At 44.6% G+C, this 22,835-nt stretch overlaps 20 non-coding genes across 20 annotated transcripts; all 20 read right to left on the bottom strand.

The window, feature by feature from the left end:
• Positions 1–162: 162 nt before the first annotated feature.
• Positions 163–236, bottom strand: trnai-aau (transfer RNA isoleucine (anticodon AAU)). The gene has a single exon. It is a non-coding gene; the product is annotated as a tRNA-Ile (tRNA).
• An 88-nt stretch (positions 237–324) lies between these two features.
• Positions 325–396, bottom strand: trnap-agg (transfer RNA proline (anticodon AGG)). Its single transcript has one exon. It is a non-coding gene; the product is annotated as a tRNA-Pro (tRNA).
• A 2,298-nt stretch (positions 397–2,694) lies between these two features.
• Positions 2,695–2,766, bottom strand: trnaq-uug (transfer RNA glutamine (anticodon UUG)). Its single transcript has one exon. It is a non-coding gene; the product is annotated as a tRNA-Gln (tRNA).
• A 367-nt stretch (positions 2,767–3,133) lies between these two features.
• On the bottom strand, positions 3,134–3,206 carry trnaf-gaa (transfer RNA phenylalanine (anticodon GAA)). Its single transcript has one exon. It is a non-coding gene; the product is annotated as a tRNA-Phe (tRNA).
• Positions 3,207–3,299: 93 nt separating this feature from the next.
• Positions 3,300–3,373, bottom strand: trnai-aau (transfer RNA isoleucine (anticodon AAU)). The gene has a single exon. It is a non-coding gene; the product is annotated as a tRNA-Ile (tRNA).
• An 88-nt stretch (positions 3,374–3,461) lies between these two features.
• On the bottom strand, positions 3,462–3,533 carry trnap-agg (transfer RNA proline (anticodon AGG)). Its single transcript has one exon. It is a non-coding gene; the product is annotated as a tRNA-Pro (tRNA).
• A 5,661-nt stretch (positions 3,534–9,194) lies between these two features.
• trnaq-uug (transfer RNA glutamine (anticodon UUG)) lies at positions 9,195–9,266 on the bottom strand. The gene has a single exon. It is a non-coding gene; the product is annotated as a tRNA-Gln (tRNA).
• Positions 9,267–9,738: 472 nt separating this feature from the next.
• Positions 9,739–9,810, bottom strand: trnaq-uug (transfer RNA glutamine (anticodon UUG)). Its single transcript has one exon. It is a non-coding gene; the product is annotated as a tRNA-Gln (tRNA).
• A 235-nt stretch (positions 9,811–10,045) lies between these two features.
• trnai-aau (transfer RNA isoleucine (anticodon AAU)) lies at positions 10,046–10,119 on the bottom strand. The gene has a single exon. It is a non-coding gene; the product is annotated as a tRNA-Ile (tRNA).
• An 88-nt stretch (positions 10,120–10,207) lies between these two features.
• trnap-agg (transfer RNA proline (anticodon AGG)) lies at positions 10,208–10,279 on the bottom strand. Its single transcript has one exon. It is a non-coding gene; the product is annotated as a tRNA-Pro (tRNA).
• Positions 10,280–12,964: 2,685 nt separating this feature from the next.
• trnaq-uug (transfer RNA glutamine (anticodon UUG)) lies at positions 12,965–13,036 on the bottom strand. The gene has a single exon. It is a non-coding gene; the product is annotated as a tRNA-Gln (tRNA).
• Positions 13,037–13,508: 472 nt separating this feature from the next.
• trnaq-uug (transfer RNA glutamine (anticodon UUG)) lies at positions 13,509–13,580 on the bottom strand. The gene has a single exon. It is a non-coding gene; the product is annotated as a tRNA-Gln (tRNA).
• A 70-nt stretch (positions 13,581–13,650) lies between these two features.
• Positions 13,651–13,723, bottom strand: trnaf-gaa (transfer RNA phenylalanine (anticodon GAA)). Its single transcript has one exon. It is a non-coding gene; the product is annotated as a tRNA-Phe (tRNA).
• A 93-nt stretch (positions 13,724–13,816) lies between these two features.
• trnai-aau (transfer RNA isoleucine (anticodon AAU)) lies at positions 13,817–13,890 on the bottom strand. The gene has a single exon. It is a non-coding gene; the product is annotated as a tRNA-Ile (tRNA).
• A 3,684-nt stretch (positions 13,891–17,574) lies between these two features.
• trnaq-uug (transfer RNA glutamine (anticodon UUG)) lies at positions 17,575–17,646 on the bottom strand. The gene has a single exon. It is a non-coding gene; the product is annotated as a tRNA-Gln (tRNA).
• A 4,255-nt stretch (positions 17,647–21,901) lies between these two features.
• On the bottom strand, positions 21,902–21,973 carry trnaq-uug (transfer RNA glutamine (anticodon UUG)). The gene has a single exon. It is a non-coding gene; the product is annotated as a tRNA-Gln (tRNA).
• Positions 21,974–22,063: 90 nt separating this feature from the next.
• Positions 22,064–22,136, bottom strand: trnaf-gaa (transfer RNA phenylalanine (anticodon GAA)). The gene has a single exon. It is a non-coding gene; the product is annotated as a tRNA-Phe (tRNA).
• A 309-nt stretch (positions 22,137–22,445) lies between these two features.
• trnaq-uug (transfer RNA glutamine (anticodon UUG)) lies at positions 22,446–22,517 on the bottom strand. Its single transcript has one exon. It is a non-coding gene; the product is annotated as a tRNA-Gln (tRNA).
• Positions 22,518–22,587: 70 nt separating this feature from the next.
• On the bottom strand, positions 22,588–22,660 carry trnaf-gaa (transfer RNA phenylalanine (anticodon GAA)). Its single transcript has one exon. It is a non-coding gene; the product is annotated as a tRNA-Phe (tRNA).
• Positions 22,661–22,753: 93 nt separating this feature from the next.
• Positions 22,754–22,827, bottom strand: trnai-aau (transfer RNA isoleucine (anticodon AAU)). The gene has a single exon. It is a non-coding gene; the product is annotated as a tRNA-Ile (tRNA).
• Positions 22,828–22,835: the final 8 nt, after the last annotated feature.

The raw sequence follows: 22,835 nt of genomic DNA, 5'->3' as shown, positions 1-22,835 counted from the left end.
AGGGGGAGGTTGTTCCTCTGCCGAAACCCGTCTAACGCTCTAACGCTCTCCCAACTAGGCTACTTCGGCCAGGTACTTGTGCGGTTTGGCCAGCATGTATGTATGGGAGACCGCCCGTCATTTTCGAGAAGAGCAGAGCGAAGGTCTCAGAGAGAAAATGATTGGCCCGTACGGGGATCGAACTCGCAGCATTGGCGTTATTAGGGCCACGCTCTAACCAACTGAGCTAACCAGCCTCTCTCTGGCACATTTTATCCCCAATTGCTCAGAAATATCCTGGTTGCCCTAATAAGGCTGAAGAGATTAAAAGCAAAGCCGAATAATGGGCTCGTCCGGGATTTGAACCCGGGACCTCTCGCACCCTAAGCGAGAATCATACCCCTAGACCAACGAGCCGAAACATACATCCTCCCTGCTGCTGTCGGGCCGAAAACATTTCAGCTTCCATGGCTTAAAGCGCAATTTTTTGATTAAATCAACAATTAAAAGGTAGCCAGTGCAAAGTTTCCAGCACAGAGGAAATGCGGCCTCTTTTTTTGTGGTCATTGGAAATCACGCTGCAGGACCTGCACACGAATAATGAGAAGCTTACTTACAGGAGCCTGGTCTGCAACACTGGACCCAGTTGATGTTGCAGGAGCAGAGGCAGCACTTGGCTGGACAGAAGGCTGTGGAGGAGACTGCAGAGGAGGCTTAGCAGGGCGCAGAGGAGGAGACTGCAGAGGAGGCTGGGCAGGGCGCAGAGGAGGAGACTGCAGAGGAGGCTGGGCAGGGCGCAGAGGAGGAGACTGCAGAGGAGGCTGGGCAGGGTGCAGAGGAGGAGACTGCAGAGGAGGCTGGGCAGGGCGCTGCAGTCCTGTGGGTGGCTGTAGTGAGGATGGTCCTGGTGCAGAGGGACAGGGGTTGAAAGCCTTGCTGGAAAGATGGGAGTTGCTCTTTCCAGTGGACAGGAAGATCTGCAGGCGACTGGGACACCTGGCCAGGGGTCCACAATGCTGGAGGAGCAGGATAAGGGGCAGGAGCAGGGGCAGTAGCACGAGCCGGGGCAGGAGCAGGGCCTCTCGAGCCTGCAGTGGCTGGAGAAAAAAGAAAAAACTTACCCACTTACAGGGTTTGGCTGGAGACAAAATCTTTTGTGTGCCTCTTTTTAGTGGCAGTAGGTGGAGGAGGAACAGACATAGTGGCAGTGGGCACAGCAGAAGTGAGGACAGATGCAGTGGGCACAGTGGTGGTGGGCACGTGGGCTAGAGCCTGCCTCTTCAGCACGTATGCTTTGAAAAGGGCCATATTGGTGCTAGGCCTGGCCTTTCCCTTCTTCAGGTAGGTGATGAGAGCCTGGGCCTCCTTGCTTGGGTCCTCATACACCTCCTTCATTGACCTACCCTTAAAATCCCCAAACTCCACCATCAGACATCCAGAGTCTCCTGTCCTCTGGGCCTCCTGCAGCATGGCCTGTTTTTTTCTGATACACCTCTACAGCCTCGCCTACCTCCCTGATCTGCGAGGTGTATCTGAGGAACAGGTGTTTGTTGTCCGACAGCGGGTTGTCCCTCTCCTCCTCCCCCAAAATGCTGCTGACCAGATAGCAGGCATACCCCAGTGAGTTCTCCAGCAGCCACAGGAACCTCTGACCCTGGTGTTTCCCAAACTGGATCTTGCAGTGAGCCAGAACCAGGAACTGGTCTCCAGGATTCCCTCCATTCTGCCTCAAAAAGGCAGTGGCCTCAGCCAGGACCTCCTCCTTACACCTGGCCCTCCCTGCCAACACGATCTTCCTCCTATTGGCCTCCTCAGTTGGCCCCATAAGGAGTCGACCCTCAGAGGTACTTCGTAAAACCGGGTATGCATACATAATCTGAAAGGACACAGGCATAAACAGAACGTTACATAGCTGTCATATTCCAACTGAAAGTATTTTACTACATCATTTGTTTTTTATGTAATTAATTATTATAATATTATAATAATTAATGAATATTATTATTATTATGAGCATAAGCATTATTGTTTTTTATACAACTGTGAATCACTTTGAATTGCCTTGTGTACAAATTGTAAATAGTGTGATGAACTTATTAATAAGAAAATAAATAACACTTCTTGGTACAATCTTGCTGGTATCATGCCATGCTTAAATCGTTTTGTTTTGTTTAGCTTTTGTGGCAGAGATTACTAAGAAACACCAAATATAACATAAAGGCGTTTATGCCAATTCATAATAATATGATCATCAAACAGATCTAAAACTTAAAATGGTATATCAAATCGTTTTGGTATATCTTTTATAACATAGTCGAGAATCATTTGTTGAAACAAAAAAACACTTGTTTTTGCCTATTCATGTCTTTTTAAATATGTATAACATAGTATTTAAAAAGATAACATAAATATGTATACTGGTGTATAACATAGTATAGTATAAGATATATGAATTAAACTTTTTTTTTAAAGGTTTTAGTAAAAATCTTCTTGTGGTCAAAATAATGTAATGAATGACACAAAAAAATACTAAATTAACAACAACAAAAAAATGGTTTAAGGAGGATATAGCTCAATTATCCTAACAGTAGTGGCATGTTTTTTACTGTATATCATGGTAAAGTTGCAGGTTCACATGTACAGAAGAAAACATGTGCTATTACACGCTAGCTAGCTTTATTGGCATGTTTAATTGTCTAAAAACAAACACAAAGCAGGTCCCACCGAGATTTGAACTCGGATCGCTGGATTCAAAGCCCAGAGTGCTAACCATTACACCATGGAACCTTGGCGTGTATCAACTTTTCCCATGAGCAGCAGAGATTTAAGTCATTGAGTCCTGAAGCACGATAGCAAGGAGCAAATGAAGCCTTTGCTTTTTAAGCCCATGTTTCCCCAATTCCGACTCGGTTTGAGAGTGTCAATTTCACTGCCATGTCACCAGTTGCGCATCACCTCTGTTTTTTCCCTCCCTTCCGCAAAGAACCTAAAAAGGTTCCACCGAGATTTGAACTCGGATTGCTGGATTCAAAGCCCAGAGTGCTAACCATTACTCCGTGGAACCAACAAACTCTGATAGATGGCTGTTTGAGAGGCAGATAGCGATGAGGCTAGGTGGAATCAGGTAGACTAAAAGAGGCAGACATGGTTCCTCTGCCGAAACCCGGGATTGAACCAGGGACCTTTAGATCTTCACTCTAACGCTCTCCCAACTGAGCTATTTCGGCCAGGTACTTGTATGGTTTAGCCAGCAGGGATCTCTGGGAGACCGCCCGTCATTTTCGAGAAGAGCAGAGCGAAGGTCCCAGAGAGAAAATGAGTGGCCCGTACGGGGACCGAACCCGCGACCTTGGCGTTATTAGCACCACGATCTAACCAACTGAGCTAACCGGCCTCTCTCTGGCACATTTTATCCCCAATTTCTCAGAAATATCCTGGTTGCCCTAATCAGGCTGAAGAGATTAAAAGCAAAGCCTAATAATGGGCTCGTCCGGGATTTGAACCCGGGACCTCTCGCACCCTAAGCGAGAATCATACCCCTAGACCAACGAGCCGAAACGTACATCCTGGTTACTGCTGCTAGGCCGGAAACATTTCAGCTTCCATGGCTTAAAGCGCAATTTTTTGATTAAATCTACAATTAAAAGGTAGCCGGTGCAAAGTTTCCAGCACAGAGGAAATGCGGCCTCTTTTTTTGTGGTCATTGGAAATCACGCTGCAGGACCTGCACACGAATAATGAGAAGCTTACTTACAGGAGCCTGGTCTGCAACACTGGACCCAGTTGATGTTGCAGGAGCAGAGGCAGCACTTGGCTGGACAGAAGGCTGTGGAGGAGACTGCAGAGGAGGCTGAGCAGGGCGCAGAGGAGGAGACTGCAGAGGAGGCTGGGGAGGGTGCAGAGGAGGAGACTGCAGAGGAGGCTGGGCAGGGCGCAGAGGAGGAGACTGCAGAGGAGGCTGGGCAGGGCGCTGCAGTCCTGTGGGTGGCTGTAGTGAGGATGGTCCTGGTGCAGAGGGACAGGGGTTGAAGGCCTTGCTGGAAAGATGGGAGTTGCTCTTTCCACTGGACAGGAAGCTCAGCAGGTGACTGGTACACCTGGCCAGGGGTCCACAATGCTGGAGGAGCAGGATAAGGGGCAGGAGCAGGGGCAGTAGCATGAGCCGGGGCAGGAGCAGGGCCTCTCGAGCCTGCAGTGGCTGGAGAAAAAAGAAAAAAACTTACCCACTTACAGGGTTTGGCTGGAGACAAAATTTTTTGTGCCAGCTGTGAAGCAGATAAATGCTTCCCCCGCGCCAACAGGGCCTTCACATTGGTCGCCAGCAGTGGCCTGTTCTTAGTGGCAGTAGGTGGAGGAGGAACAGACACAGTGGCAGTGGGCACAGCAGCAGTGAGGAATCTTAAACTTTTTTTTTAAAGGTTTTAGTAAAAATCTTCTTGTGGTCAAAATAATGTAATGAATGACACAAAAAAATACTAAATTAACAACAACAAAAAAATGGTTTAAGGAGGATATAGCTTAATTAGCCGTCGGCTAATTATCTTGACAGTAGTGGCATGTTTTTTACTGTATATCATGGTAAAGTTGCAGGTTCACATGTACAGAAGAAAACGTGTGCTATTACACGCTAGCTAGCTTTATTGGCATGTTTAATTGTCTAAAAACAAACACTGTTTATGAATAAATAATGATCGATTAATAATAGCGGTCGCCGATTGGTCAAAAGTAAGCCACAGGAGCAGGGGGGGGGGGGGTCAGGGGGCAATATGCTCTCTATCTGGCAAGTAGGTAAGGTTCTTTTTATTAAAACCATTATATTCTTGATTGCTAATTGTCTAAAGTGCTCATTTTTACAAAGTCAATGAAGTGTTCGACCCTTTAGCTACAAAGCTTTACATTTCGTTGCTATTTCAGTAACCTAAATTTTATAATAACAAGAAGGTGATTTTTCCTGGCCAGAAAATAGCTTGTTTGGAATTATAAGAAAGAGATAATTTTTGTTGAAAATTGATGTTAATATTACGGCCGTTTGCTGGACAAACAGATTGTTCGATAACTAAATTAATTCCATTTAAGGTTATCTCATATAATCAATCTGTAATAAGACTATTGATATATTAATGACGAACCATAACCCATTATGGTGATCATTCATATATACAATCGATCTATTTTCAGCTTCGATAATTTAACTGTAATGTGCAATATATTAATCATTCATGATTAATTATTAAATTCCCTATATATAATTTGAGCTAATTTAATGTAAGACTCATTGTCGCTACATCTGTGTTGTGAAATAAAATAATATGTCATTTAAAAAAGACTGTTTTGTTTTATTTGTAATTGTTTGTAAAATATTGTTTAAGATTTACATACCTTGAGGAAGTTGTTCCTCAGCTTGCGAGGCTACAGTTGCCATCTCCAGGTCATCTTCCTCCTCAAAAAAATCCGTAGCAGCAGAGTCTGTAAAATAACATAAAACACTAAGCACATGTCACCAACACACTTGTATGCGTTAAGTGATACTCACCACATGTAAAGAGCTGTCTCCGGGCTGCGGACTCAGACGCAGGTGGTACACGTGGTCCTGCAGCTGTTGAACACGTATTTTCGTTAGACATATATACTGCATAATATATACTGTAATGATTTTAAAGCTTGCAAATCACTTACAGGGTTTGGCTGGAGACAAAATCTTTTGTGCCAGCTGTGAAGCAGATAAATGCTTCCCCCGCGCCAACAGGGCCTTCACATTGGTCGCCAGCAGTGGCCTGTTCTTAGTGGCAGTAGGTGGAGGAGGAACAGACACAGTGGCAGTGGGCACAGCAGCAGTGAGGACAGATGCAGTGGGCACAGTGGTGGTGGGCACGTGGGCTGGAGCCTGCCTCTTCAGCACGTATGCTTTGAAAAGGGCCATATTGGTGTTAGGCCTGGCCTTTGCCTTCTTCAGGTAGGTGATGAGAGCCTGGGCCTCCTTGCTTGGGTCCTCATACACCTCCTTCATTGACCTACCCTTAAAATCCCCAAACTCCACCATCAGACATCCAGAGTGTCCTGTCCTCTCGGCCTCCTGCAGCATGGCCTGTTTTTTCTGATACACCTCCACAGCCTCGCCTACCTCCCTGATCTGCGAGGTGTATCTGAGGAACAGGTGTTTGTTGGCCGACAGCGGGTTGTCCCTCTCCTCCTCCCCCAAAATGCTGCTGACCAGATAGCAGGCATACCCCAGTGAGTTCTCCAGCAGCCACAGGAACCTCTGACCCTGGTGTTTCCCAAACTGGATCTTGCAGTGAGCCAGAACCAGGTACTGGTCTCCAGGATTCCCTCCATTCTGCCTCACAAAGGCAGTGGCCTCAGCCAGGACCTCCTCCTTACACCTGGCCCTATCTGCCAACACGATCTCCCTCCTATTGGCCTCCTCAGTTGGCCCCATAAGGAGTCGACCCTCAGAGGTTCTTCGTAAAACCGGGTATGCATACATAATCTGAAAGGACACAGGCATAAACAGAACGTTACATAGCTGTCATATTCCAACTGAAAGTATTTTACTACAGCATTTGTTTTTTATGTAATGAATTATTATAATATTATAATAATTAATGAATATTATTATTATGAGCATAAGCATTATTGTTTTTTATACAACTGTGAATCACTTTGAATTGCCTTGTGTACAAATTGTAAATAGTGTGATGAACTTATTAATAAGAAAATAAATAACACTTCTTGGTACAATCTTGCTGGTATCATGCCCTGCTTAAATCGTTTTGTTTTGTTTAGCTTTTGTGGCAGAGATTACTAAGAAACACCAAATATAACATAAAGGCGTTTATGCCAATTCATAATAATATGATCATCAAACAGATCTAAAACTTAAAATGGTATATCAAATCGTTTTGGTATATATTTTATAACATAGTTGAGAATCATTTGTTGAAACAAAAAAACACTTGTTTTTGCCTATTCATGTCTTTTTAAATATGTATAACATAGTATTTAAAAAGATAACATAAATATGTATACTGGTGTATAACATAGTATAGTATAACATATATGAATTAAACTTTTTTTTAAAGGTTTTAGTAAAATATCTTCTTGTGCTCAAAATAATGTAATGAATGACAAAAATGAGGATGGAGGAATCGAATGAAAGCTTTTTTATACATTGGAATACTTGATCACTCAAGCGTCACTTCATAGCGTCATCAGCAGCGCTCAAAGGATCTGCCCTCATGTTGTTGCAGTTTGTTTATTTAAGAAATTCATAATAAACAATAATAAAGCAAGATACCCTGTTGAAATATGTGTAATGTGTGGTTTATATAAACTGCAAAGGTAAAGTATACTTTAAAACAGATTGTGACCGATGTGAAGGGGGAGGAGAATGTATACGTGCGTCACGTTTAGTCAATAAAACACTTCCGCATAGGATACAACTGTGTATCCTCGCTCATGACTCCTCTGAAAGCCTCCTCACTCCTCGAGGTGCAATTAGAGCAGTGTTTCCCAAACTTTTTTCAGTCGAGGCACCCTTTGAAAATTTAAAAAAAATTGTGGCACCCTACACTAGTGTTGTCACGATACTACTTTGATACTATACCTTGAAATGTATTGATTTTCAATACCACAGGGAATAACTGCCGTATATAGGCCTACTGTCATATAGATATTTTTTAATATTATCAATTTTTTTGTCCATCCATTTAAAGTCTAGGAAATCATTAATTTCTTCTGCAGAGATGACTTTACATGATGACATATTTAATTAAGGCTTTTATTCATAATTCAGCAAAACATTGCTCAATTACCATTGCAAATCTCACCTAAATGTTTGCTCACTCAGTGTAGGCCTATTTGTGTTTTTATATTGGGATAATTTTGTTATAATTGCACAAGATAGCTTGTTTTTAATATATTTTATAATGTAATAATTTCACAGTTAATCTCCAAATTAATGTATAAACAACATAAAGACAGTATATTTTAAATAATTGTTTAATGGCATCTTTTTTATGAATGAAGCCCAGTATCACTGATACCAATACTGCTACTGATGTCAGGAAATACACAGAAATTGAATAAAGTTATCAAACACTTTACAGTCTTCACTGCATAAATAATAAATTAAATATAGATGAATCCTTATTAAAGCTACAAGCGTTCTTTAGTCAAGAGCAGTGAGTAATTTTCTCTGTTACCTGTTCTTTGATTCTGTTGTCACTGCTGCACTTGTTTATCTCACACGCGTCCCATCTTCTCACAACTCTAATTTAAGATTTTAACTAATTTAAGACTGCTCTCATGAGGATACTCAATCAAACGGACATTTTGTCATAACTGTGTGTTATTATTCGTTCAAGCACGAAAGAGAAGTCGATTCTGGCACGCGATGCGCGTCGTCCTGTGTCAGCAGGACATTCACAGACAGCGCATTCTCTTTTGTCTTTTCGCGGTTGCATGGTTTAAAAGCATTTGCATGAATAAGAACGTGATTATATAATGTAAGGCTAGCCAAAGGATGACAGAAAAAACGGATGCTGCGTTAATTGTGTTTAAATCTTTTTTAACGCGTAAAACTGAAAAACATTAATCGCACGCGTTACCGTTGACAGCAGTACGGACATAACCGATGTGTTTGTGAATATGCGGCAAGACGGACGTTGTGACAATGGTTCGTGTGTATTTGACCGTAAGCGCAAAAAGCCATGAAAAAGAGGCAGCTTTATGTGTGGACGCTGGGAATGAAGCACGAGAATGAAATCATGAGGAACCCCCGCAATTCAACGAACGCGGAAAACTTATGAGTTGCATTTTTTATTATAAATTTGTGTGCATTATTTGTTGTTATTAGACGATGCGAGAATGATGATACATTTATTATTTTTTTTTTTACACATTTTAGCAATTTAAAAATGTTTAATGGAGTTTTTACACGGCACCCCTGCTCTCGCCAGAAGGCACCCCAGGGTGCCGCGGCACCCCGTTTGGGAAACGCTGAATTAGAGAATTGAGATGTCCTTCAAGATGGCTGAGCTCGATCGGTTTCCGGGTCATAGGATGGAGGACAGAGGAACGAGGAGACGAGGAGGGATATTGAGAAGCACCCTATGTTTCCCCAATTCCGACTCGGTTTGAGAGTGCCAATTTCACCGCCACGTCAGCAGTTGCGCATCACCTCTGTTTTTTCCCTCCCTTCCGCGAAGAACCTAAAAAGGTTCTACCGAGATTTGAACTCGGATCGCTGGATTCAAAGCCCAGAGTGCTAACCATTACACCATGGAACCAACACACCCTCCCAGCTGTCTGTCTGAGAGGCAGATAGCGATGAGGCTAGGTGGAATCAGGTAGTCTAAAGGAGGCGGGCGTGGTTCCTCTGCCGAAACCCGAGATTGAATCAGAGACCTTTAGATCTTCAGTCTAACACTCTCCCAACTGAGCTATTTCGACCAGGTACTTGTGCTGTTTAGCCTGGCAAATGAAGGTCTCACCGAGATTTGAATTCGGATCACTGGATTCAGAGCCCAGAGTGCTAACCCTTACACAATGGAACCTCGGCGTGTGTCAACTTTTCCCATGAGGTGCAGAGATTTAAGTCATTCAGTCCAGAACCGCGATAGCAAGGAGCAAAATAAGCCTTTGCTTTTTAAGCCCATGTTTCCCCAATTCCGACTCGGTTTGAGAGTGCCAATTTCACCGCCACGTCAGCAGTTGCGCATCACCTCTGTTTTTCCCCTCCCTTCCGCAAAGATCCTAAAAAGGTTCCACCGAGATTTGAACTCGGATCGCTGGATTCAAAGCCCAGAGTGCTAACCATTACACCATGGAACCAACACACCCTGCTAACTGGCTGTCTGAGAGGTGGAATCAGGTAGACTAAAAGAGGGGGAGATTGTTCCTCTGCCGAAACCCGGGATTGAACCAGGGACCTTTAGATCTTCAGTCTACTGTCTCCCAACTGAGCTATTTCGGCCAGGTACTTGTGCGGTTTGGCCAGCATGGATGTATGGGAGACCGCCCGTCATTTTCGAGAAGAGCAGAGCGAAGGTCCCAGAGAGAAAATGATTGGCCCGTACGGGGATCGAACCCGCAGCCTTGGCGTTATTAGCGCCACGCTCTAACCAACTGAGCTAACAAGCCTCTCTCTGGCACATTTTATCCCCAATTGCTCAGAAATATCCTGGTTGCCCTAATAAGGCTGAAGAGATTAAAAGCAAAGCAGAATAATGGGCTCGTCCGGGATTTGAACCCGGGACCTCTCGCACCCTAAGCGAGAATCATACCCCTAGACCAACGAGCCGAAACATACATCCTCCCTGCTGCTGTCGGGCCGAAAACATTTCAGCTTCCATGGCTTAAAGCGCAATTTTTTGATTAAATCAACAATTAAAAGGTAGCCAGTGCAAAGTTTCCAGCACAGAGGAAATGCGGCCTCTTTTTTTGTGGTCATTGGAAATCACGCTGCAGGACCTGCACACGAATAATGAGAAGCTTACTTACAGGAGCCTGGTCTGCAACACTGGACCCAGTTGATGTTGCAGGAGCAGAGGCAGCACTTGGCTGGACAGAAGGCTGTGAAGGAGACTGCAGAGGAGGCTGAGCAGGGCGCAGAGGAGGAGACTGCAGAGGAGGCTGGGCAGGGCGCAGAGGAGGAGACTGCAGAGGAGGCTGGGCAGGGCGCAGAGGAGGAGACTGCAGAGGAGGCTGGGCAGGGTGCAGAGGAGGAGACTGCAGAGGAGGCTGGGCAGGGCGCTGCAGTCCTGTGGGTGGCTGTAGTGAGGATGGTCCTGGTGCAGAGGGACAGGGGTTGAAAGCCTTGCTGGAAAGATGGGAGTTGCTCTTTCCAGTGGACAGGAAGCTCTGCAGGCGACTGGGACACCTGGCCAGGGGTCCACAATGCTGGAGGAGCAGGATAAGGGGCAGGAGCAGGGGCAGTAGCACGAGCCGGGGCAGGAGCAGGGCCTCTCGAGCCTGCAGTGGCTGGAGAAAAAAGAAAAAACTTACCCACTTACAGGGTTTGGCTGGAGACAAAATCTTTTGTGTGTCTCTTTTTAGTGGCAGTAGGTGGAGGAGGAACAGACATAGTGGCAGTGGGCACAGCAGAAGTGAGGACAGATGCAGTGGGCACAGTGGTGGTGGGCACGTGGGCTAGAGCCTGCCTCTTCAGCACGTATGCTTTGAAAAGGGCCATATTGGTGTTAGGCCTGGCCTTTCCCGTCTTCAGGTAGGTGATGAGAGCCTGGGCCTCCTTGCTTGGGTCCTCATACACCTCCTTCATTGACCTACCCTTAAAATCCCCAAACTCCACCATCAGACATCCAGAGTCTCCTGTCCTCTGGGCCTCCTGCAGCATGGCCTGTTTTTTTCTGATACACCTCTACAGCCTCGCCTACCTCCCTGATCTGCGAGGTGTATCTGAGGAACAGGTGTTTGTTGTCCGACAGCGGGTTGTCCCTCTCCTCCTCCCCCAAAATGCTGCTGACCAGATAGCAGGCATACCCCAGTGAGTTCTCCAGCAGCCACAGGAACCTCTGACCCTGGTGTTTCCCAAACTGGATCTTGCAGTGAGCCAGAACCAGGAACTGGTCTCCAGGATTCCCTCCATTCTGCCTCAAAAAGGCAGTGGCCTCAGCCAGGACCTCCTCCTTACACCTGGCCCTCCCTGCCAACACGATCTTCCTCCTATTGGCCTCCTCAGTTGGCCCCATAAGGAGTCGACCCTCAGAGGTTCTTCGTAAAACCGGGTATGCATACATAATCTGAAAGGACACAGGCATAAACAGAACGTTACATAGCTGTCATATTCCAACTGAAAGTATTTTACTACATCATTTGTTTTTTATGTAATTAATTATTATAATATTATAATAATTAATGAATATTATTATTATTATTATGAGCATAAGCATTATTGTTTTTTATACAACTGTGAATCACTTTGAATTGCCTTGTGTACAAATTGTAAATAGTGTGATGAACTTATTAATAAGAAAATAAATAACACTTCTTGGTACAATCTTGCTGGTATCATGCCATGCTTAAATCGTTTTGTTTTGTTTAGCTTTTGTGGCAGAGATTACTAAGAAAACCCAAATATAACATAAAGGCGTTTATGCCAATTCATAATAATATGATCATCAAACAGATCTAAAACTTAAAATGGTATATCAAATCGTTTTGGTTTTTCTTTTATAACATAGTTGAGAATCATTTGTTGAAACAAAAAAACACTTGTTTTTGCCTATTCATGTCTTTTTAAATATGTATAACATAGAATTTAAAAAGATAACATAAATATGTATACTGGTGTATAACATAGTATAGTATAACATATATGAATTAAACTTTTTTTTAAAGGTTTTAGTAAAATATCTTCTTGTGCTCAAAATAATGTAATGAATGACAAAAATGAGGATGGAGGAATCGAATGAAAGCTTTTTTATACATTGGAATACTTGATCACTCGAGCGTCACTTCATAGCGTCATCAGCAGCGCTCAAAGGATCTGCCCTCATGTTGTTGCAGTTTGTTTATTTAAGAAATTCATAATAAATAATAATAAAGCAAGATACCCTGTTGAAATATGTGTAATGTGTGGTTTATATAAACTGCAAAGGTAAAGTATACTTTAAAACAGATTGTGACCGATGTGAAGGGCGAGGAGAATGTATACGTGCGTCACGTTTAGTCAATAAAACACTTCCGCATAGGATACAACTGTGTATCCTCGCTCATGACTCCTCTGAAAGCCTCCTCACTCCTCGAGGTGCAATTAGAGAATTGAGATGTCCTTCAAGATGGCTGAGCTCGATCGGTTTCCGGGTCATAGGATGGAGGACAGAGGAACGAGGAGACGAGGAGGGATATTGAGAAGCACCCTATGTTTCCCCAATTCCGACTCGGTTTGAGAGTGCCAATTTCACCGCCACGTCAGCAGTTGCGCATCACCTCTGTTTTTTCCCTCCCTTCCGCGAAGAACCTAAAAAGGTTCTACCGAGATTTGAACTCGGATCGCTGGATTCAAAGCCCAGAGTGCTAACCATTACACCATGGAACCAACACACCCTCCCAGCTGTCTGTCTGAGAGGCAGATAGCGATGAGGCTAGGTGGAATCAGGTAGCCTAAAGGAGGCGGGCGTGGTTCCTCTGCCGAAACCCGAGATTGAATCAGAGACCTTTAGATCTTCAGTCTAACACTCTCCCAACTGAGCTATTTCGACAAGGTACTTGTGCTGTTTAGCCTGGCAAATGAAGGTCTCACCGAGATTTGAATTCGGATCACTGGATTCAGAGCCCAGAGTGCTAACCCTTACACAATGGAACCTCGGCGTGTGTCAACTTTTCCCATGAGGTGCAGAGATTTAAGTCATTCAGTCCAGAACCGCGATAGCAAGGAGCAAAATAAGCCTTTGCTTTTTAAGCCCATGTTTCCCCAATTCCGACTCGGTTTGAGAGTGCCAATTTCACCGCCACGTCAACAGTTGCGCATCACCTCTGTTTTTCCCCTCCCTTCCGCAAAGATCCTAAAAAGGTTCCACTGAGATTTGAACTCGGATCGCTGGATTCAAAGCCCAGAGTGCTAACCATTACACCATGGAACCAACACACCCTGCTAACTGGCTGTCTGAGAGGTGGAATCAGGTAGACTAAAAGAGGGGGAGGTTGTTCCTCTGCCGAAACCCGGGATTGAACCAGGGACCTTTAGATCTTCAGTCTAACGCTCTCCCAACTGAGCTATTTCGGCCTGATACTTGTGCGGTTTGGCCAGCATGCATGTATGGGAGACCGCCCGTCATTTTCGAGAAGAGCAGAGCGAAGGTCCCAGAGAGAAAATGATTGGCCCGTACGGGGATCGAACCCGCAGCCTTGGCGTTATTAGCGCCACGCTCTAACCAACTGAGCTAACCAGCCTCTCTCTGGCACATTTTATCCCCAATTGCTCAGAAATATCCTGGTTGCCCTAATAAGGCTGAAGAGATTAAAAGCAAAGCCGAATAATGGGCTCGTCCGGGATTTGAACCCGGGACCTCTCCACCCTAAGCGAGAATCATACCCCTAGACCAACGAGCCGAAACATACATCCACCCTGCTGCTGTCGGGCCGAAAACATTTCAGCTTCCATGGCTTAAAGCGCAATTTTTTGATTAAATCAACAATTAAAAGGTAGCCAGTGCAAAGTTTCCAGCACAGAGGAAATGCGGCCTCTTTTTTTGTGGTCATTGGAAATCACGCTGCAGGACTTGCACACGAATAATGAGAAGCTTACTTACAGGAGCCTGGTCTGCAACACTGGACCCAGTTGATGTTGCAGGAGCAGAGGCAGCACTTGGCTGGACAGAAGGCTGTGGAGGAGACTGCAGAGGAGGCTGAGCAGGGCGCAGAGGAGGAGACTGCAGAGGAGGCTGGGCAGGGCGCAGAGGAGGAGACTGCAGAGGAGGCTGGGCAGGGCGCAGAGGAGGAGACTGCAGAGGAGGCTGGGCAGGGTGCAGAGGAGGAGACTGCAGAGGAGGCTGGGCAGGGCGCTGCAGTCCTGTGGGTGGCTGTAGTGAGGATGGTCCTGGTGCAGAGGGACAGGGGTTGAAAGCCTTGCTGGAAAGGTGGGAGTTGCTCTTTCCAGTGGACAGGAAGCTCTGCAGGCGACTGGGACACCTGGCCAGGGGTCCACAATGCTGGAGGAGCAGGATAAGGGGCAGGAGCAGGGGCAGTAGCACGAGCCGGGGCAGGAGCAGGGCCTCTCGAGCCTGCAGTGCCTGGAGAAAAAAGAAAAAACTTACCCACTTACAGGGTTTGGCTGGAGACAAAATCTTTTGTGTGTCTCTTTTTAGTGGCAGTAGGTGGAGGAGGAACAGACACAGTGGCAGTGGGCACAGCAGAAGTGAGGACAGATGCAGTGGGCACAGTGGTGGTGGGCACGTGGGCTAGAGCCTGCCTCTTCAGCACGTATGCTTTGAAAAGGGCCATATTGGTGTTAGGCCTGGCCTTTGCCTTCTTCAGGTAGGTGATGAGAGCCTGGGCCTCCTTGCTTGGGTCCTCATACACCTCCTTCATTGACCTACCCTTAAAATCCCCAAACTCCACCATCAGACATCCAGAGTCTCCTGTCCTCTGGGCCTCCTGCAGCATGGCCTGTTTTTTTCTGATACACCTCTACAGCCTCGCCTACCTCCCTGATCTGCGAGGTGTATCTGAGGAACAGGTGTTTGTTGTCCGACAGCGGGTTGTCCCTCTCCTCCTCCCCCAAAATGCTGCTGACCAGATAGCAGGCATACCCCAGTGAGTTCTCCAGCAGCCACAGGAACCTCTGACCCTGGTGTTTCCCAAACTGGATCTTGCAGTGAGCCAGAACCAGGTACTGGTCTCCAGGATTCCCTCCATTCTGCCTCAAAAAGGCAGTGGCCTCAGCCAGGACCTCCTCCTTACACCTGGCCCTCCCTGCCAACACGATCTTCCTCCTATTGGCCTCCTCAGTTGGCCCCATAAGGAGTCGACCCTCAGAGGTTCTTCGTAAAACCGGGTATGCATACATAATCTGAAAGGACACAGGCATAAACAGAACGTTACATAGCTGTCATATTCCAACTGAAAGTATTTTACTACATCATTTGTTTTTTATGTAATTAATTATTATAATATTATAATAATTAATGAATATTATTATTATTATTATTATGAGCATAAGCATTATTGTTTTTTATACAACTGTGAATCACTTTGAATTGCCTTGTGTACAAATTGTAAATAGTGTGATGAACTTATTAATAAGAAAATAAATAACACTTCTTGGTACAATCTTGCTGGTATCATGCCATGCTTAAATCATTTTGTTTTGTTTAGCTTTTGTGACAGAGATTACTAAGAAACACCAAATATAACATAAAGGCGTTTATGCCAATTCATAATAATATGATCATCAAACAGATCTAAAACTTAAAATGGTATATCAAATCGTTTTGGTATATCTTTTATAACATAGTCGAGAATCATTTGTTGAAACAAAAAAACACTTGTTTTTGCCTATTCATGTCTTTTTAAATATGTATAACATAGTATTTAAAAAGATAACATAAATATGTATACTGGTGTATAACATAGTATAGTATAACATATATGAATTAAACTTTTTTTTTTAAAGGTTTTAGTAAAAATCTTCTTGTGGTCAAAATAATGTAATGAATGACACAAAAAAATACTAAATTAACAACAACAAAAAAATGGTTTAAGGAGGATATAGCTCAATTAGCGGTCGGCTAATTATCTTGACAGTAGTGGCATGTTTTTTACTGTATATCATGGTGAAGTTGCAGGTTCACATGTACAGAAGAAAACGTGTGCTATTACACGCTAGCTAGCTTTATTGGCATGTTTAATTGTCTAAAAACAAACACTGTTTATGAATAAATAATGATCGATTATACAGTCGTGAAGAATAGACTTACCTGTTGCAAAGATTGCAAAGATGACGATAATAATAGCGGTCGCCGATTGGTCAAAAGTAAGCCACAGGAGCAGAGCCAGGAGAGAAACGCGATTGGTCAAAAGTAAGCCACAGGAGAGAAAGGCGATTGGTCAAAAGTAAGCCACAGGAGAGAAACACGATTGGTCAAAAGTAAGCCACAGGAGAGAACGTGATTGGTCAAAAGTAAGCCACAGCAGAGAAACACGATTGGCTCACGTGGGCTTACTTTGGCTCAATTGGTAGGAAGCAGTAGGCGCAAGCGAGAGGTAGTGGGATCGATGCCTGCATTCTCCAGTGCTGTCCATCCTTTTTATGCCCCCCTTCAAGGGGCACTACCTAGATGAGCTCTTGCGGCTCAGTGCTGCCGAAAAAGTTTTTTCGAACGAGGTACTGCACAGATTCCTGGCAAAAGCAGTTCCCACCGAGATTTGAACTCGGATCGCTAGATTCAGAGCCCAGAGTGCTAACCATTACACCATGGAACCTTGGCGTGTGTCAACTTTTCCCATGAGCAGCAGAGATTTAAGTCATTGAGTCCAGAAGCACGATAGCAAGGATTTAAGTCATTGAGTCCAGAAGCACGATAGCAAGGAGCAAATGAAGCCTTTGCTTTTTAAGCCCATGTTTCCCCAATTCCGACTCGGTTTGAGAGTGCCAATTTCACCGCCACGTCAGCAGTTGCGCATCACCTCTGTTTTTTCCCTCCCTTCCGCAAAGAACCTAAAAAGGTTCCACCGAGATTTGAACTCGGATCGCTGGATTCAAAGCGCAATTTTTTCATTAAATCTACAATTAAAAGGTAGCCAGTGCAAAGTTGCCAGCACAGAGGAAATTCGGCCTGTTTTTTTGTGGTCATTGGAAATCACGCTGCAGCACCTGCACACGTGCTAGGGATCGCGCCTCGTCTTTGTCTTTGAGAGCGATGGACACCTTCTCTCCATCAACGAGGGGAATTAGCTCAAATGGTAGAGCGCTTGCTTAGCATGCGAGAGGTAGCGGGATCGATGCCTGCATTCTCCAGTGCTGTCCATCCTTTTTACGCCCCCCTTCAAGGGGCACTACCTAGATGAGCTCTTGCGGCTCAGTGCTGCCGAAAAAGTTTTTTCGAACGAGGTACTGCACACATTCCTGGCAAAAGCAGGTCCCACCGAGATTTGAACTCGGATCGCTGGATTCAAAGCCCAGAGTGCTAACCATTACACCATGGAACCTTGGCGTGTGTCAACTTTTCCCATGAGCATCAGAGATTTAAGTCATTGAGTCCTGAAGCACGATAGCAAGGAGCAAATTAAGCCTTTGCTTTTTAAGCCCTTGTTTCCCCAATTCCGACTCGGTTTGAGAGTGTTAATTGTAGATTAAATCTACAATTAAAAGGTAGCCGGTGCAAAGTTTCCAGCACAGAGGAAATGCGGCCTCTTTTTTTGTGGTCATTGGAAATCACGCTGCAGGACCTGCACACGAATAATGAGAAGCTTACTTAGAGGAGCCTGGTCTGCAACACTGGACCCAGTTGATGTTGCAGGAGCAGAGGCAGCACTTGGCTGGACAGAAGGTTGTGGAGGAGACTGCAGAGGAGGCTGAGCAGGGCGCAGAGGAGGAGACTGCAGAGGAGGCTGGGCAGGGCGCAGAGGAGGAGACTGCAGAGGAGGCTGGGCAGGGCGCAGAGGAGGAGACTGCAGAGGAGGCTGGGCAGGTTGCAGAGGAGGAGACTGCAGAGGAGGCTGGGCAGGGCGCTGCAGTCCTGTGGTTGGCTGTAGTGAGGATGGTCCTGGTGCAGAGGGACAGGGGTTGAAAGCCTTGCTGGAAAGATGGGAGTTGCTCTTTCCAGTGGACAGGAAGCTCTGCAGGAGACTGGGACACCTGGCCAGGGGTCCACAATGCTGGAGGAGCAGGATAAGGGGCAGGAGCAGGGGCAGTAGCACGAGCCGGGCAGGAGCAGGGCCTCTCGAGCCTGCAGTGGCTGGAGAAAAAAGAAAAAACGTACCCACTTACAGGGTTTGGCTGGAGACAAAATCTTTTGTGTGTCTCTTTTTAGTGGCAGTAGGTGGAGGAGGAACAGACATAGTGGCAGTGGGCACAGCAGCAGTGAGGACAGATGCAGTGGGCACAGTGGTGGTGGGCACGTGGGCTGGAGCCTGCCTCTTCAGCACGTATGCTTTGAAAAGGGCCATATTGGTGTTAGGCCTGGCCTTTGCCTTCTTCAGGTAGGTGATGAGAGCCTGGGCCTCCTTGCTTGGGTCCTCATACACCTCCTTCATTGACCTACCCTTAAAATCCCCAAACTCCACCATCAGACATCCAGAGTCTCCTGTCCTCTCGGCCTCCTGCAGCATGGCCTGTTTTTTCTGATACACCTCCACAGCCTCGCCTACCTCCCTGATCTGCGAGGTGTATCTGAGGAACAGGTGTTTGTTGGCCGACAGCGGGTTGTCCCTCTCCTCCTCCCCCAAAATGCTGCTGACCAGATAGCAGGCATACCCCAGTGAGTTCTCCAGCAGCCACAGGAACCTCTGACCCTGGTGTTTCCCAAACTGGATCTTGCAGTGAGCCAGAACCAGGTACTGGTCTCCAGGATTCCCTCCATTCTGCCTCACAAAGGCAGTGGCCTCAGCCAGGACCTCCTCCTTACACCTGGCCCTATCTGCCAACACGATCTCCCTCCTATTGGCCTCCTCAGTTGGCCCCATAAGGAGTCGACCCTCAGAGGTTCTTCGTAAAACCGGGTATGCATACATAATCTGAAAGGACACAGGCATAAACAGAACGTTACATAGCTGTCATATTCCAACTGAAAGTATTTTACTACAGCATTTGCTTTTTATGTAATAAATTATTATAATATTATAATAATTAATGATTATTATTATTATGAGCATAAGCATTATTGTTTTTTAGACAACTGTGAATCACTTTGAATTGCCTTGTGTACAAATTGTAAATAGTGTGATGAACTTATTAATAAGAAAATAAATAACACTTCTTGGTACAATCTTGCTGGTATCATGCCCTGCTTAAATCGTTTTGTTTTGTTTAGCTTTTGTGGCAGAGATTACTAAGAAACACCAAATATAACATAAAGGCGTTTATGACAATTCATAATAATATGATCATCAAACAGATCTAAAACTTAAAATGGTATATCAAATCGTTTTGGTATATCTTTTATAACGTAGTTGAGAATCATTTGTTGAAACAAAAAAACACTTGTTTTTGCCTATTCATGTCTTTTTAAATATGTATAACATAGTATTTAAAAAGATAACATAAATATGTATACTGGTGTATAACATAGTATAGTATAACATATATGAATTAAACTTTTTTTTAAAGGTTTTAGTAAAATATCTTCTTGTGCTCAAAATAATGTAATGAATGACAAAAATGAGGATGGAGGAATCGAATGAAAGCTTTTTTATACATTGGAATACTTGATCACTCGAGCGTCACTTCATAGCGTCATCAGCAGCGCTCAAAGGATCTGCCCTCATGTTGTTGCAGTTTGTTTATTTAAGAAATTCATAATAAATAATAATAAAGCAAGATACCCTGTTGAAATATGTGTAATGTGTGGTTTATATAAACTGCAAAGGTAAAGTATACTTTAAAACAGATTGTGACCGATGTGAAGGGGGAGGAGAATGTATACGTGCTTCACGTTTAGTCAATAAAACACTTCCGCATAGGATACAACTGTGTATCCTCGCTCATGACTCCTCTGAAAGCCTCCTCACTCCTCGAGGTGCAATTAGAGCAGTGTTTCCCAAACTTTTTTCAGTCGAGGCACCCTTTGAAAATTTAAAAAAAATTGTGGCACCCTACACTAGTGTTGTCACGATACTACTTTGATACTATACCTTGAAATGTATTGATTTTCAATACCACAGGGAATAACTGCCGTATATAGGCCTACTGTCATATAGATATTTTTTAATATTATCAATTTTTTTGTCCATCCATTTAAAGTCTAGGAAATCATTAATTTCTTCTGCAGAGATCAATTTACATGATGACATATTTAATTAAGGCTTTTATTCATAATTCAGCAAAACATTGCTCAATTACCATTGCAAATCTCACCTAAATGTTTGCTCACTCAGTGTAGGCCTATTTGTGTTTTTATATTGGGATAATTTTGTTATAATTGCACAAGATAGCTTGTTTTTAATATATTTTATAATGTAATAATTTCACAGTTAATCTCCAAATTAATGTATAAACAACATAAAGACAGTATATTTTAAATAATTGTTTAATGGCATCTTTTTTATGAATGAAGCCCAGTATCACTGATACCAATACTGCTACTGATGTCAGGAAATACACAGAAATTGAATAAAGTTATCAAACACTTTACAGTCTTCACTGCATAAATAATAAATTAAATATAGATGAATCCTTATTAAAGCTACAAGCGTTCTTTAGTCAAGAGCAGTGAGTAATTTTCTCTGTTACCTGTTCTTTGATTCTGTTGTCACTGCTGCACTTGTTTATCTCACACGCGTCCCATCTTCTCACAACTCTAATTTAAGATTTTAACTAATTTAAGACTGCTCTCATGAGGATACTCAACAAAACGGACATTTTGTCATAACTGTGTGTTATTATTCGTTCAAGCACGAAAGAGAAGTCGATTCTGGCACGCGATGCGCGTCGTCCTGTGTCAGCAGGACATTCACAGACAGCGCGTTCTCTTTTGTCTTTTCGCGGTTGCATGGGTTAAAAGCATTTGCATGAATAAGAACGTGATTATATAATGTAAGGCTAGCCAAAGGATGACAGAAAAAACGGATGCTGCGTTAATTGTGTTTAAATCTTTTTTAACGCGTAAAACTGAAAAACATTAATCGCACGCGTTACCGTTGACAGCAGTACGGACATAACCGATGTGTTTGTAAATATGCGGCAAGACGGACGTTGTGACAATGGTTCGTGTGTATTTGACCGTAAGCGCAACAAGCCATGAAAAAGAGGCAGCTTTATGTGTGGACGCTGGGAATGAAGCACGAGAATGAAATCATGAGGAACCCCCGCAATTCAACGAACGCGGAAAACTTATGAGTTGCATTTTTTATTATAAATTTGTGTGCATTATTTGTTGTTATTAGACGATGCGAGAATGATGATACATTTATTATTATTTTTTTTACACATTTTAGCAATTTAAAAATGTTTAATGGAGTTTTTACACGGCACCCCTGCTCTCGCCAGAAGGCACCCCAGGGTGCCGCGGCACCCCGTTTGGGAAACGCTGAATTAGAGAATTGAGATGTCCTTCAAGATGGCTGAGCTCGATCGGTTTCCGGGTCATAGGATGGAGGACAGAGGAACGAGGAGACGAGGAGGGATATTGAGAAGCACCCTATGTTTCCCCAATTCCGACTCGGTTTGAGAGTGCCAATTTCACCGCCACGTCAGCAGTTGCGCATCACCTCTGTTTTTTCCCTCCCTTCCGCGAAGAACCTAAAAAGGTTCTACCGAGATTTGAACTCGGATCGCTGGATTCAAAGCCCAGAGTGCTAACCATTACACCATGGAACCAACACACCCTCCCAGCTGTTTGTCTGAGAGGGAGATAGCGATGAGGCTAGGTGGAATCAGGTAGCCTAAAGGAGGCGGGCGTGGTTCCTCTGCCGAAACCCGAGATTGAACCAGGGACCTTTAGATCTTCAGTCTAACACTCTCCCAACTGAGCTATTTCGGCCAGGTACTTGTGCTGTTTAGCCTGGCAAATGAAGGTCCCACCGAGATTTGAATTCGGATCACTGGATTCAGAGCCCAGAGTGCTAACCCTTACACCATGGAACCTCGGCGTGTGTCAACTTTTCCCATGAGGTACAGAGATTTAAGTCATTCAGTCCAGAACCCCGATAGCAAGGAGCGAAAGAAGCCTTTGCTTTTTAAGCCCATGTTTCCCCAATTCCGACTCGGTTTAAGAGTGCCAATTTCACCGCCACGTCAGCAGTTGCGCATCACCTCTGTTTTTCCCCTCCCTTCCGCAAAGATCCTAAAAAGGTTCCACCGAGATTTGAACTCGGATCGCTGGATTCAAAGCCCAGAGTGCTAACCATTACACCATGGAACCAACACACCCTGCTAACTGGCTGTCTGAGAGGTGGAATCAGGTAGACTAAAAGAGGGGGAGGTTGTTCCTCTGCCGGAACCCGGGATTGAACCAGGGACCTTTAGATCTTCAGTCTAACGCTCTCCCAACTGAGCTATTTCGGCCAGGTACTTGTGCGGTTTGGCCAGCATGGATGTATGGGAGACCGCCCGTCATTTTCGAGAAGAGCAGAGCGAAGGTCCCAGAGAGAAAATGATTGGCCCGTACGGGGATCGAACTCGCAGCCTTGGCGTTATTAGCGCCACGCTCTAACCAACTGAGCTAACCAGCCTCTCTCTG

The sequence above is a fragment of the Siphateles boraxobius genome, unplaced genomic scaffold (assembly GCF_051911475.1).
Source record: "Siphateles boraxobius isolate OS27281-9 unplaced genomic scaffold, OSU_SipBor_1 116, whole genome shotgun sequence".
Taxonomy (NCBI): domain Eukaryota; kingdom Metazoa; phylum Chordata; class Actinopteri; order Cypriniformes; family Leuciscidae; genus Siphateles; species Siphateles boraxobius.
The sequence above is the reverse complement of the archived record's forward strand: the minus strand, read 5'-3'. Positions and strand labels throughout refer to the sequence as shown.